The sequence below is a fragment of the Balaenoptera ricei genome, chromosome 7 (genome assembly GCF_028023285.1).
Source record: "Balaenoptera ricei isolate mBalRic1 chromosome 7, mBalRic1.hap2, whole genome shotgun sequence".
In the NCBI taxonomy this organism is placed as follows: Eukaryota; Metazoa; Chordata; class Mammalia; order Artiodactyla; family Balaenopteridae; genus Balaenoptera; species Balaenoptera ricei.
In genome coordinates, this window is record NC_082645.1 from 8,840,602 (window position 1) to 8,856,409 (window position 15,808).

Sequence of the window (15,808 nt, forward strand, 5' to 3'; positions counted from 1 at the left end):
ACAAGAAAAATCTCAAGTAAACAATCTAACCTTACACCCAAAGGAACTAGAGAAAGAACAAACAAAACCCAAACTTAGCAGAAGGAAAGAAATCATAAAGATCAGAGCAGAAATAAATGAAAGAGAAACAAAGAAAACAATAGCAAAGATCAATAAAACTAAAAGCTAGTTCTTTGAGAAGATAAACAAAGTTAACAAACCATTAGCCAGACTCATGAAGAAATAGAGGGAGAGGACTCAAAACAATAAAATTAGAAATGAAAAAGGAGAAGTTACAACAGACACCGCAGAAATACAAAGCATCCTAAGAGACTACTACAAGCAACTCTATGCCAATAAAATGGACAACCTGGAAGAAATGGACAAATTCTTAGAAAGGTATAACTTACTAAGACTGAACCAGGAAGAAACAGAAAATATGAACAGACCAATCACAAGTAATGAAATTGAAACTGTGATTAAAAATCTTCCAACAAACAAAAGTCCAGGACCAGATGGCTTCACAGGTGAATTCTATCAAACATTTAGAGAAGAGCTAACACCCATCTTTCTCAAACTCTTCCAAAAACTTGCAGAGGAAGGAACACTCCCAAACTCATTCTCTGAGGCCACCATCACCCTGATACCAAAACCAGACAAAGATACTACAAAAAAAGAAAATTACAGACCAATATCACTGATGAATATAGATGCAAAAATCCTCAACAAAATACTAGCAAACAGAATGCAACAACACATTAGAAGGATCATACACCATGATCAAGTGGGATTTATCCCAGGGATGTAAGGATTCTTCAATATACGTAAATCAATCAATGTGATACACCATATTAACAAATTGAGGAAGAAAAACCATATGATCATCTCAGTAGATGCAGAAAAGCTTTTGACAAAATTCAACACCCATTTATGATAAAAACTCTCCAGAAAGTGGGCATAGAGGGAACCTACCTCAACATAATAAAGGCCATATACGACAAACCCACAGCAAACATCATTCTCAATGGTGAAAAATTGAAACCACTTCCTCTAAGATCAGGAACAAGACAAGGATGTCCACTCTCACCACTATTATTCAACATAGTTTTGGAAGTCCTAGCTACGGCAATCAGAGAAGAAAAAGAAATAAAAGAAATACAAATTGGAAAAGAAGAAGTAAAACTGTCACTGTTTGCAGATGACATGATACTATACACAGAGAATCGTAATGATGCCACCAGAAAACCACTAGAGCTAATCAATGAACTTGGTAAAGTTGCAGGATACAAAATTAATGCACAGAAATCTCTTGCATTCCTATACACTAATGATGAAAAATCTGAAAGAGAAATTAAGGAAACACTCCCATTTACCATTGCAACAAGAAGAATAAAATACCTAGGAATAAACCTACCTAGGGAGACAAAAGACCTGTATGCAGAAAACTATAAGACACTGATGAAAGAAATTCAAGATGATACCAACAGATGGAGAGATATACCATGTTCTTGGATTGGAAGAATCAATATTGTGAAAATGACTATACTACGCAAAGCAATCTACAGGTTCAATGTAATCCCTATCAAATTACCAATGGCATTTTTAAAGAACTAGAACAAAAAAATCTTAAAATCTGTATGGAGACACAAAAGACCCCAAATAGCCAAAGCAGTCTTGAGGGAAAAAAATGGAGCTGGAGGAATCAGACTCCCTGACTTCAGAGTATACTACACAGTAATCAAGACAGTATGGTACCAGCACAAAAACAGAAATATAGATCAATGGAACAAGACAGAAAGCCCAGAGATAAGCCCACGCACCTATGGTCAATTAATCTGTGACAAAGGAGGCAAGGATATACAATGGAGAAAAGACAGTCTCTTCAATAAGTGGTGCTGCGAAAACTGGACAGCTACATGTAAAAGAATGAAATTAGAACACTCCCTGACACCATACACAAAAATAAACTCAAAATGGATTAGAGAACTACATGTAAGACCGGACACTATAAAACTCTTAGAGGAAAACATAGGAAGAACACTCTTGACATAAATCACAGCAAGATCTTTTTTGATCCACCTCCTAGAGTAATGGAAATAAAAACAAAAATAAACAAATGGGACCGAATGAAACTTCAAAGCTTTTGCACAGCAAAGGAAACCATAAACAAGGTGAAAAGACAACCCTCAGAATGGGAGAAAATATTTGCAAACGAATCATCAGACAAAGGATTAATCTCCAAGATATATAAACAGCTCATGCAGCTCAATATTAAAAAAACAAACAACCCAATCCAAAAATGGGCAGAAGACCTAAATAGACATTTCTCCAAAGAAGACATACAGATGGCCAAGAAGCACATGAAAAGCTGCTCAACATCACTAATTATTAGAAAAATGCAAACCAAAACTACAATGAGGTATCACCTCACACCTGTTAGAATGGGCATCATCAGAAAATCTACAAACAACAAATGCTGGAGAGGGTGAGGAGAAAAGGGAACCCTCTTGCACTGTTGGTGGGAATGTAAACTGATACAGCCACTATGGAGAACAGTATGGAGGTTCCTTAAAAAATGAAAAATAGAATTACCATATGACCCAGCAATTCCACTACTGGGCATATACCCAGGGAAAACCATAATTCAAAAAGACACATGCACCCCAATGTTCATTGCAGCACTATTTACAATAGCCAGGTCATGGAAGCAACCTAAATGCCCATCGACAGACGAATGGATAAAGAAGATGTGGTACACATATACAATGGAATATTACTCAGCCATAAATAGGAACAAAATTGAGTCATTTGTTGAGACGTGGATGGACCTAGAGACTGTCATACAGAGTGAAGTAAGTCAGAAAGAGAAAAACAAATATCGTATATTAACGCATATATGTGGAACCTAGTAAATGGTACAGATGAACCGGTTTGCAGGGCAGAAATTGAGACAGAGATGTAGAGAACAAACGTATGGACACCAAGGGGGGAAAGCGGCGGGGTTCGGGTGGTAAAAAAAAAAAAAAGAATTCTTTTTTACACTTCAAAAAGTTAAACATAGTCCAGAATAGGAAAATTTACAGAGACAGAGAGTAAATTAGTGGTTGCCAGAGGCTAGGGGAAGGGGAGAATGGGGAATGACTGCTAGTGGGTACAGGGTTTCTTTCTGGCACGATGAAAATGTTCTGGAATTAGACAGTGGTAATGATCGCACATCTTTGTGAATGTACTATAAACCACTAAATTGTACACTTCAAACGTGAATTTTATCATATGTGAATTACATCTCAATAAATCCATTATTTAAAAAAAAAAGTTACATCAGAAGCATGCATGTTAAAACATAAACCCAGAAAAAAAAAAAAGAAAAGAAAACAACATTGCATGACTCAAATCCTTTCAAATTTATCAAGATTTGTTTTTATGGCTCAGAATATGATCTCTCGGTAAATGTTCTCTGAGCACTTGAAAGGAATGTATATTCTGCTATTGTTGGGTAGAGTGTTTTTAAAATATCAATTTGGTCAATTTAGGTTGATAGTATTCAAGTTTTCTATATCCTTACTAATTTTCTACTTGTTCCATCAATTACTGAGAGAGGGGTGCTGAAATCTCTCACAATAATTGCAGCTTCACCTAATTTTCCTCGTAGTTCTACTAGTTTTGACTTCATGTATTTTGAGGCTCTGTTGTTAGGTGCATAAACATTTAGGATCATTATGTTCTCTTGACTAATTGATGCCTTATCATAATAAATTGAGAGCCTTTATCCCTGCTATATTCTTTATTCTGAAGTCTACTTTATGTGATATTAACAGTCACTCCAGCTTTCTTTAGATTAGTATTAGCATAGTATAACTTTTACCTTTAACTGATCTTTATCTTCATATACAAGAAAATACATTTTTTGCAAGCAACGTGTAATTGAGACTTCCTGTTATATGTTTGAATTTTAGTTGGGGTGTTTAAACCACTTACAATTAATGTGATTATTGATATAGTTGGGTTTAAACCTACCATTTTGCTATTTGTTTTTTATTTGTCCATCTATTCTTTATTTCCTCTTCTACTTTCCTTTATTTTTTCAATATAAAGCATTTTAATGTATTTGACTATAGTCACATAAAACTATTTAAATGATGAGAAATTTAACCACATAAACAGTGTTCAAAACTTCTGCACCTTCTGAAAGACAAGGCATCCATGGTCTCTTGGGTAGGGGAAAGCAGGAGGATCAGACACCAGATCTTAGAAGCTCTGTCCTAGAACTGACATCTATTACTTTCTCCTCCAGCATATTGGTCAGGAGCTCTATCTAAATGAGCACATGGACAGCTGGTGAGCAATCATTACAAAATGTGATGTTGTAGGTACCAACTAGAAAGACAAAAGAAGTTCTTAGTTTAGCAGGCGAAACTGAGTCTGGAGCACAGGAGAGAGACCAAGGAGAAATCAGTTAAGAGGGGAGAGAAAGACAGTGTGACTGGGAGAGGGAGAGAATGTCCTTTGCCTAAGTCCAAAACCCAACTACCTCCCGAAATTTCATTTGGGAGACATGGCTTAACAGTAGCAATCAGGATAAAAAAACAAAACCTAAGGATTTAAGAGATCATAGACACAATATGAAGCAACCAAGAATAATTTTAAATTAAGTTGTATGAACAGAACTACATTTTTAAGAAAAGGCAGATGATAGGCACTTGGGTTGCTTCCACGTCTAGGCTTTTGTAAATAATGCTGCAATGAGCACTGAGGTGCATGTATCTTTCTGAATTAGTGTTTTCATCTACTTTGGGAAAATGCCCAGGAGTGGAACTGCTGGATGATATGGTTGTTCTAGTTTTAGTTTTTTGAGGAATCTCCAAACTGTTTCTATGATAGATTAGAAGAGAACAGAACTATCATCTCCCTTTTCTTTTTTCTTTTTTGAAGTATAGTTGATTTGCAATATTATATTAGTTTCAGGTGTACAACATAGTGATTCAATATTTTTATAGATTATACTCCATTTAAAGTTATTATAAAATAATGCCTATATTTCTCTGTGCTGTACAATATATGCTTGTTGCTTCTTTTACCTTCTTTTAAATTGACTATTTGACAGTTTTTTATGATTCTACTCTATCCCCCTTTTGTTGGTTTATTAGCTGTAATTCTTTAATTCGTGTGTGTGTGTATTTGCTTTAAGGTTTTTAGTAAATATCTTTAACTTATCAGTCTACCTCCAAGAGATACTGTAACACTTCATATATAGTAAAAGAATCTTATATCCTCATGTTTCCATTTCTCCCCTGTTGGCCTTTGTGCTATTGCTGCCATATATTTTCCATAAACCCCACAGCACATTATTGTTTTTCTTTAAATAGTCAAATATCTTTTAAAAAATATTTTTAAAATAAGGAAAAAAAGCATTTTCTGTTTACCTTCATTTACGATTTTTTAGTACTACTTCTTTGTGTGCATCCAGATTTCCATCTGGTATTATTTTCCTTCAGTTGGAAGAAGATCCTTTAGCATTTCTTATAGTTCAATCTCCTGGTGATAGACTCTTTCTGCTTCTGTATGTCTGACAAGCCTTCATTTCTGAAAAACAGGAACAGAATCCTAGGTTGACTTTTTTTCCTTCAATACTTTAAAGATGATGCTCTACTGTCTCCTGGCATGCATTGATTCTGATGAGAAGGCTGTTGTTGTTTTCATCTTTATTCCTTTTATGTAATGTGTCCTTTTTACTCTGGCTGTTTTTAATGTTTTACCTTTATTACCAGATGTAAGCAATTTGATTATGCTATGCCATGGTACTGCTTTCTTCATGTTTCTTTTCCTTGGGATCTGTTGAACTACTTGGATACGTGGGCTTATAGCTTTCATCACACTTGTAAAATTTCAATCATTATTTCTTCAAATAGGTCTTCCCTCCCCTGTCCCAACTCCTCTCCTCATGGTCTCCAATTACATGTATATTTGGCTACTGGAAGTTACCCCATACCCCTCTACTGCTCTATTTATTTTTCTCTCAGTCTTTTATCTCTTTGTGATTTTAGATAGTTTTTGTTGCTATGTTTTCAAGTTTACTTACCTTTTCTTCCGCCCATCTGATCTACATGTTAACCCTAATCAGTGCATATACATCTCAGACATGGTATTTTTCATCTACAGTTCAATCTGGACAATCTGGGTCTTTTTTTTTTTTTCGTATCTTCCATCTGTCACATGCTCAATCTTTCCTCTACTTTCTTGAACATTTGCAATATAGTCACAATAACTGTTTTAATTGTCATTGTCTACTAATTCTACCATCCACAGCATTTCCTGTTTGGTTTCAATTGATTGATTTCTCTCCTATGATTTAGATTTCTTGAGATTTCTCTCTTATGATTTATATTTTCTTGTTTCTTTGCATTATTGGTAAGTTCTGATTTTCTTGTTTCTTTGCATTATTGGTAAGTTCTGATTTGATGCAGGACATTGTGGGTTTTATCTTGTTGAGTACTGGATATACTTGTATTCCTATAAACATCCTGAGCTTTGTTCTGGAACACAGTGAAATTACTTGGAAACATCCTTTTGAGTCTTACTTTTGAGCTTTGTTAGGTAAGAGCAGAGCAGAATTTAGCCAAGGGTTAATTTTGCCCTACTATTGCAGCAATACCCTTCTAGATACTCTACTCAATAACCTATTAATTACAAGGTTTTCCATCCTGACTGGTGTAACTACAAACTGTTCCCAGCCCTGCATGAGCTCTGAGTATTCTGCCTTCTGCTACTGTCAGGCGTTTCTCTACCTGGCTTCCTTAAACACACATGCTGATTGTATTCAACTGAAGATTCAGGCTCTGCAAATCTTTAGAGCTCTCTCTTTGTACAGCTCGCTCCATTCCAGTACTTTGCCCTGTGAACTCTCCAGACTCCACTCCAGGATGCCAGCTGTGACTCATAAACTCATGGAATTCTCCAGCCTCTGCCTGGATTCCCCCACTCTGCTCTGTGGCCTACATGCTCTCTCCTGCAGTAACATGGCACAATCATAGGGGCCACCTTGTTTGTTTCTGCTCTCTGATGTCCAATATCTGAACATCATTGTTTCATGTATTTTGCACAGTTTTTCAGTTGTTTCAATTGAAAGAATAAGTTCAGTCCCTGTTACTCCACCTTGGCTGAAAGCAAAAGCCTGTAACATATCTATTATATTCTGAAAATTATTTCCTACTTTGTACTAAGTTTTCCTTTCATTTTATGTTTTCCCACCTTTGAACTTAACTTTGGAATCTAATGAACTTTTACAGAAGAGTTCAGGATTGCAGAATTCTGCAAAAACCCACTTAGTATTTCATTATTGGAAAGTTCACAAGAAGGTAACCAGTAATTTTACTCATTCATTCAGGTCCCCATAAAAGGCATCCACAGAAGAATTAATTATGAGAAAAATAAGGCAACATAATAAATATACTGCTGGCAATTAGGATGCTACAAAGGAGTCTGAGATGTTAAAACACATGTTTCAATATAAAAATCAATAAAGTCTGGAAAATTATTAAAGTACCAATGGACAACAAAATAATTCTTTACCTCATAGTAAAGGCTCTAAAAATAGAAGTGGTATAATTTGTAATTTTTTATTAGATGCTGGATCTACATTTAAAGATTTTTAGGAAAGCACAAACACCTAAGGGAAAAAAAGAAACTGACTAAATCAATGACTAATCTGTACAGGCAAGAATACCAAAGACATAACATTAATCAGAACATTGTGCCAACATTCTACCCTGATGAAGGGTTCTATCAGATATTATAGTAAGACTTCGAAGTTAAGCTATATCAAGATGCTTTTTACTTTAATCATGAAATAATCTAAACATTAAAAAGTATGGAGAATAGAACAAAAGTTCATTTAACCTATCAACCAAATTTAACAAATGTTAACATATTGTCATAACTGCTTCAGATCTTTACTATTTTTTTGTTAAATACAACATTATGGATACAGTTGAAACCTTTTCTCTTTCTGTAGTCCCATTAACCTCCCTTCCCAGAGGTAAGCACTAACTATCCTTAAGTTAGCATATCTTCTTCGTTGTTATATATTCATTCTGTTGTCATAGCCACAGAAGATAGAGTATTATTTTGTGTTTCAAATTTATAGAGCTAAGTATTTAAACTAAAGAATCTACAATACATTTTCTAGTACAAACAGGAGACCATCACCTCAACACTGTATTGAAGGAATGGCCCCTTTGTGATAAGGTGATAATGTGCTATGACTTTGCTACTACAAAATTATCCTGTTCCTTTCTAAATAGGAGGGGCACCAAGGGAGTGCTTCTTTACAGAAGAATGCCAGATAATAAATGCAGAAGGAGTCACAGAGTTAGAAAAAAATCCCAATTTCTGCAACCACCAGTGACTCAGGTAAGGATCATCCATAGACACTAAAACTACTGGAAACAACACATGCATATCACCTCAATGTTTATCGCTCCACACACTACTTATTAGTTATAAAGATACCTTTACAACAGAGAAATCTGGTAGACGGCACCTTAACCAAATGACCTAAATACGTATCACCAGAGCTTCCAGGTCGGTGAACACATGGAGATACCAGGGAGAATGGCGCACTCTGAGAGGACACGGAAGCTCCACACCATTTCCCCATGCTTTGTCCTATGCATATTTTCCACCTGGCCATTCCTGAGTTTTATCCTTTTATAAAAAACTGGTAATCCAGTAAGTTAAATAAGTAAATAAATACCGCCAATAATGGGACAAAGCAATACCAAGTGCTTCCTGATGTGATGCAACTAGGAGGAATCACCAACATCAGGGATCAGCAAACTATTTCTGTAAAGACCAGTAATAAATATTTTAGGTTTTTGTGAGCCATACAGTCTGTCACAACTGTGTAAGTGCCACTGAAACACAAAAGCAGTACATATAACATGTAGACAAATGGGTGTGGTTGTGTTTCAATAAACTTTGTTTATAAAAACAGGTGGCAGGGCTTCCCTGGTGGCGCAGTGGTTGAGAATCTGCCTGCCAGTGCAGGGGACACGGGTTCGAGCCCTGGTCTGGGAAGATTCCACATGCTGCGGAGCAACTGGGCCCGTGAGCCACAACTACTGAGCCTGCGCGTCTGGAGCCTGTGCTCCGCAACAAGAGAGGCCGCGATAGTGAGAGGCCCGCGCGCCACGATGAAGAGTGGCCCCCGCTCGCCGCAACTAGAGAAAGGCCTCGCACAGAAACGAAGACCTAACACAGCCAAAAATAAATAAATTAATTAATTTAAAAAAAAAAAAAAAAGAAAAAATACAGCCATTTGCTTATGACTTAAAAAAAAAAAAAAAAAAAAAAAAGGAAACCCTCCTACACTGTTGGTAGGAATGTAACTTGGTGCAGCCACTATGGAGAACAGTATGGAAGTCCCTTAAAGAACTAAAACTAGAGTTACCCTATGATCCAGCATTCCCACTCTTGGGCATATATCTGAAAAAGATGAAAACTCTTAATTTGAAAAGATATTTGCACCCCAATGTTCATTTCAGCACTATTTACAATAGCGAAGACATGGAAACAACCTAAATGTCCATTGACAGATGAATGGATAAAGAAGATGTGGTACACATATATAATGGAATCCATATACATATATATACTCAGCCATAAAAAAGAGTGAAATAATGCCATTTGCAGCAACATGGATGGACCTAGAGATTATCATACTAAGTGAAGTAAGTCAGATAAAGACAAATATCATATGATATCACTTATTTGTGGAATCTAAAGTAATGATACAAATGAACTTATTTACAAAACAGAAATAGACTCACAGACACAGAAAACAAACTTATGGTTACCAAAGGGTAAGGGGTGGGAAGGATTAATTGGTAATTTGGGATTAACAGATACACACTACTATATATAAAATATGTAAACAAGGACCTACTGTATAGCACAGGGAACTATATTCAATATCTTGTAATAACTTATAGGGGAAAAGAACCTGAAAAAGAATATGTATATATATAACTGAATCACTTTGCTGTACACCTGAAACACTGTAAATCAACTATATTTCAATTTAAAAAAACACTAGAGCAAGATGAACTAAATTCAAAGACTCTCTTGACACTGAGTGAATCCATTTACTTCAGGGATCCTCTTAAGCAAGCAAGGTGGTAGACAAAAATAAAGAGGCAACTTAGTGTAGTGTTTAGGAGTGCATGATGCACAGCTGAACAGCCTGGGTTGGACTGTAGCTTTGCCTTGTATTAGCCACGTAATCTCAGGCAAGTTGGACTGGGTTGGACTGTAGCTTTGCCTTGTATTAGCCTCGTAATCTCAGGCAAGTTGGACTGGGTTGGACTGTAGCTTTGCCTTGTATTAGCCTCGTAATCTCAGGCCAAGTTTCTTAACTTCTCTCTCTGTTCCTTAGTTTCTTCATCTGTAAAATGGAGATAATAACAGTTCCTAATTTAGAAGGATGCTGTGAGGATGAAATGAGATAAGCTACTTAAAGTTCTTAGCACAGTATCTGATACAAAGTAATGCTTGCTATTATTATTATTAGTTCAAAAATTTCTCAGTAATAAGCTATTTGGTCTTTGTTATGTACACAATTCATAAAGCATAAATTCACCATCTTTGCAGAGTTCCACAGTACCTCAAATCAGATGACAAAGACAGGCACAGAGCACGCAAGTCAAAAAGGTCTGAACCCCAAAGTTTACCTTTTAATCAGTGGAACACAATTCCCACATGCACAACAGAAACAAGTAGTGGATATACTATTAGTAGCACAGGTGAAAGATGTGAGTAGGCTGGGCTGAGCGTCTAGCTGTGATCCACACCACTGCTCTAATGGGGAGCGTTCTATGGTACTTGGGAAGGAAAGGACACAGTGACCCCAGGGAGAATACATCTTCCTCTGGCACTGGAGCAGCTTGAAGATTACATCTTATTCTCAAGGACTTCAGAGAACCTATTCTGCACTGTACCAAGAACACCACAGCACTCACTGTATTAACAGTAAGAAACACTGTAACCCATAACACACACAAAGATTTTTAAATAAAAAATGTAGGGATTTGTTTTTATTTCAAAACCTGAATATGCTTTTGGCGATATCTTTTCAAAAGCAGGACCCTCTTTTTTTTTTTTTTTTTAAACACTTTTATTATTTATTTATTTATTTATTTATTTATTTATTGGCTGTGTTGGGTCTTCGTTTCTGTGCAAGGGCTTTCTCTAGTTGTGGCAAGCGGGGGCCACTCTCTTCATCGCGGTGCGCGGGTCTCTCACTATCGCGGCCTCTCTTGTTGCGGAGCACAGGCTCCAGTCACGCAGGCTCAGTAGTTGTGGCTCACGGGCCTAGTCGCTCCGCGGCATGTGGGATCTTCCCAGACCAGGGCTCGAACCCGTGTGCCCTGCACTGGCAGGCAGATTCTCAACCACTGCGCCACCAGGGAAGCCCAAGGACCCTCTTTAATTGGCAATATCTCAGTACCAACTCTCAATCTCTCCGTAACAAGTAGACTGACTAGTCTGTTTTCCCTATGGGTTTATATATCTCACTTTCTTCTTAAGCAAGTAATACTGAGCAGTGAAACCACTCAAAATCAGACCAAAAAAAAAAAGTAAGGGAGAAGAGTTCAGAGATTTTACAAAGTCAATCAGGAAGTAAAATGTCAAGAATTAACTACATTTTTTAAAGTTAGCTATACACACTTACATTGCACACACATAAACCAAGATCTTGGTCTCCCAATAGCATTCTCCAGTAATAAAATCAGAGATCCTCTGAGAAATGGCTGATCCCAGGGCTGGGGCAGAGAAAGAACAGGACATGTCTGGAACATCTTAGACCAAGAAGTAAGGAAGTGCTCAAAGAAGGATTGGGGACATGTTAAAAAGACATGGACCCAGACTGAAGGGGCTACCACCGGCCAAAATGGGGATGAGTAGAGCATCAAAATAAAATAATAATAGTAAAGAATTATAATCCTTTGAATAAAGTAAGAATCCTTGAGTCCACAGTGATATAAACAAAAGATGAAATAAATGGGGCGGGGGGTGAGAACGGGGGGGTAGGGTAAAAAGCTCTTCCTTACTGTAGAAAAACAACTAATGTATCTAAAAGGAATGATGGAATAAGAAAAATCACCATTTGCCAATCATCATCATAATAACTGATTCAGGCAAGAATCATCAAAGGATGCTGAACTAGTGGATGAAAGTTTGAGAAGCAACAGGACATTCACATAGTCTCAGAATATACCCCTACAAGTTACTTTTCAATTACAATAAAAATTTACAGTGGAGAAACCTGGCAGATATCACCTTAACCAACTGATTAAAGTCACCATTGCCAGTAATGGGGGCAGTCGACAGCATGTGCGTCCTAGTGTAAATGCACTGAGAAGTCAGCATTGTTTCAATGATTTCTCTGCCAAAAGCATAACCTAAATCTAATAATGAGAAAACATTGGAAAAACCCACCTGAGGGAGGCATTCTACAAAATAACTGGGCTGAACTATTCAAAATTGCCAATGTGATGAAATACAATAAAAGACTCCAGGATAAAGAAATTAACTCAGATTAAAGGAATTAATTAATTAATTAATTAATCTCAATAAGGTCTGTAAATTAGATAATAGCATTGTTTCAACGTTAAGTTCCTGATTCATCATTGTACTAGGTTTACTTAAGTGAATTCCTTGTTTTTAGAAAATACACACTGAAATATTTACAGGTAAAAGGGAATCATGTCTGCAACATACTTCTAAAAGGTTCAGAGAAAAAAATGAAGTGGGAGAGTAAGAGAGGAAGGGGGGAGGAGGAGGAGAGAGAAAAACAAACGTAACAAAATGTTGACATTTAGGGAATCTGTGAAGAGCATCCAGCAGTTTCTGCAACTTTTCTGTGTCTGAAATTATGTCAGTTTAAAAAAATTAAGTTGGATATAAAGTACTACATCTGTCGAAACTCATAGAACAGTACACTAAGATCTGTACATTATACCATAAGATAATAATAAAAGCTTATTCTAGATGTTTCATCAAATGTTGATGATTGGAACACTTCAGTAATTAAAAACAGAGGTTAGAAACCCACCAATCAAAATGAAGACTAAATTCATGCCTGCTGCATGTTAAGCTTGAAATGATACAGTAGCACCAGTGAGGCTGGCTGTCACTTCTGTGCCCACAATGACCAGCAGCTCTCGTGACCTCCTGGCTGTACAGAGGCCTGCCACCTTCCTGTCACACTCCCCAGAAGGCCCTCTTGTGCTCAGCCGGGTAACACTACATTCTCTTACTAATCAGTCTCCAAATACGTAAACCCGTTTGTTACAAGCAAACACAGACCTTAATTTTTTTCTTTTTTTTAATTAAAAACAAAAAAAAAGGAGATTAACCAAGATGGCGGAGTAGAAGGACGTGCTGTCACTCCCTCTTGCGAGAGCACCAGAATCACAACGGGCTGCTGGACAATCATTGACAGGAAGACCCTGGACTTCACCAAGGAGGATACCCCACGTCCAAGGACAGAGGAGAAGCCACAGTGAGACGGTAGGAGGGGCGCAATCAGAGTAAAATCAAACCCCATAACTGCTGGGTGGGTGACTCACAGACTGGCGAACACTTATACCACAGAAGTCCACCCACTGGAGTAAAGGTTCTGAGCCCCACGTCAGGCTTCCCAACCTGGGGGTCAGGCAACGGGAGGAGGAATTCCTAGAGAATCAGACTTTGAAGCCTAGTGGGAATTGGATTGCAGGACTTTGACGGGACTGGGGGAAACAGAGACCCCACTCTTGGAGGGCACACACAAAGTAATGTGTGCATCAGGACCCAGGGGAAGGAGCAGTGAGCCTGGGGGAGACTGAACCAGACCTACCTGCTGGTGTTGGGGGGTCTCCTGCAGAGGCGAGTGGTGGCTCTGTTTCACCGTGGGGATAAGGACACTGGCAGCAGAGGTTCTGGGAAGTTCTCCTTGGCGTGAGCCCTCCCAGAGTCTGCCATTAACCCCACCAAAGAGCACGGGTAGGCTCCAGTGTTGGGTTGCCTCAGGCAAAACAGCCAACAGGGAGGGAACCCAGCCCCACCCATCAACAGTCAAGTGGATTAAGGTTTTACTGAGCTCTGACCGCCACAGCAACAGGGAGGGAACCCAGCCCCACCCATCAACAGTCAAGTGGATTAAGGTTTTACTGAGCTCTGACCGCCACAGCAACAGTCAGCTCTACCCACCACCAGAGCCTCCCATCAAGCCTCTTAGATAGCCTCAACCACCAGAGGGCAGACAACAGAAGCAAGAAAAACTATAATCCTGCAGCCTGTGGACCAAAAACCACAGTTACAGAAAGATAGAGAAGATGAAAAGGCAGAGGGCTATGTACCAGATGAAGGAACAAGAAAAAACCCCAGAAAAACAACTAAATGAAGTGGAGATAGGCAACCTTCCAGAAAAAGAATTCAGAATAATGATAGTGAAGATGATCCAGGACCTTGGAATAAGAATGGAGGCAAAGATTGAGAAGATGCAAGAAATGATTAACAAAGACCTAGAAGAATTAAAGAACAAACAAACAGAGATGACCAATACAATAACTGAAATGAAAACTACACTAGAAGGAATCAATAGCAGAATAACTGAGGCAGAAGAACGGATAAGTGACCTGGAAGACAGAATGATGGAATTCACTGCTGCGGAACAGACTAAAGAAAAAAGAATGAAAAGAAATGAAGACAGCCTAAGAGACCTCTGGGACAACATTAAACGCAACAACATTCGCATTATAGGGGTCCCAGAAGGAGAAGAGAGAGAGAAAGGACCAGAGAAAATATTTGAAGAGATTATAGTCGAAAACTTCCCTAACATGGGAAAGGAAATAGCCACCCAAGTCCAGGAAGCGCAGAGAGTCCCATACAGGATAAACCCAAGGAGAAACACGCCGAGACACATAGTAATCAAAGTGGCAAAAATTAAAGACAAAGAAAAATTATTGAAAGCAGCAAGGGAAAAACGACAAATAACATACAAGGGAACTCCCATAAGGTTAACAGCTGATTTCTCAGCAGAAACTCTGCAAGCCAGAAGGGAGTGGCATGATATACTTAAAGTGATGAAAGGGAAGAACCTACAACCAAGATTACTCTACCCGGCAAGGATCTCATTTAGATTTGATGGAGAAATCAAAAGCTTTACAGACAAGCAAAAGCTAAGAGAATTCAGCACCACCAAACCAGCTCTACAACAAATGCTAAAGGAACTTCTCTAAGTGGGAAACACAAGAGAAGAAAAGGACCTACAAAAACAAACCCAAACCAATTAAGAAAATGGTCATAGGGACATACATATCGATAATTACCTTAAACGTGAATGGATTAAATGCCCCAACCAAAAGACATAGACTGGCTGAATGGATACAAAAACAGGACCCATATATATGCTGTCTACAAGAGACCCACTTTAGACCTAGGGACACATACAGACTGAAAGTGAGGGGATGGAAAAAGATATTCCATGCAAATGGAAATCAAAAGAAAGCTGGAGTAGCTATACTCATATCAGATAAAATAGACTTTAAAATAAAGAATGTTACAAGAGACAAGGAAGGACACTACATAATGATCCAGGGATCAATCCAAGAAGAAGATATAACAATTATAAATATATGTGCACCCAACATAGGAGCACCTCAATACATAAGGCAACTGCTAACAGCTATAAAAGAGGAAATCGACAGTAACACAATAATAGTGGGGGACTTTAACACCTCACTTACACCAATGGACAGATCATCCAAAATGAAAATAAATAAGGAAA

General features: G+C 37.9%; 2 protein-coding genes across 4 annotated transcripts in view; one reads left to right on the plus strand and one right to left on the minus strand.

Moving 5' to 3' along the window:
• STEAP3 (STEAP3 metalloreductase) overlaps positions 1–13,527 on the plus strand; it is a 136,183-nt gene extending 122,656 nt beyond the window's left edge. Inside the window, exons 6-7 of the transcript XR_009504173.1 lie at positions 8,280–8,388; positions 13,386–13,527. The gene's annotated coding sequence lies outside the window, so the exon portion shown is untranslated. The remainder of the gene's footprint in view (positions 1–8,279; positions 8,389–13,385) is intronic.
• Positions 1–15,808, minus strand: part of C7H2orf76 (chromosome 7 C2orf76 homolog) — an 88,972-nt gene that overhangs the window by 36,716 nt on the left and 36,448 nt on the right. The window lies entirely within an intron of this gene.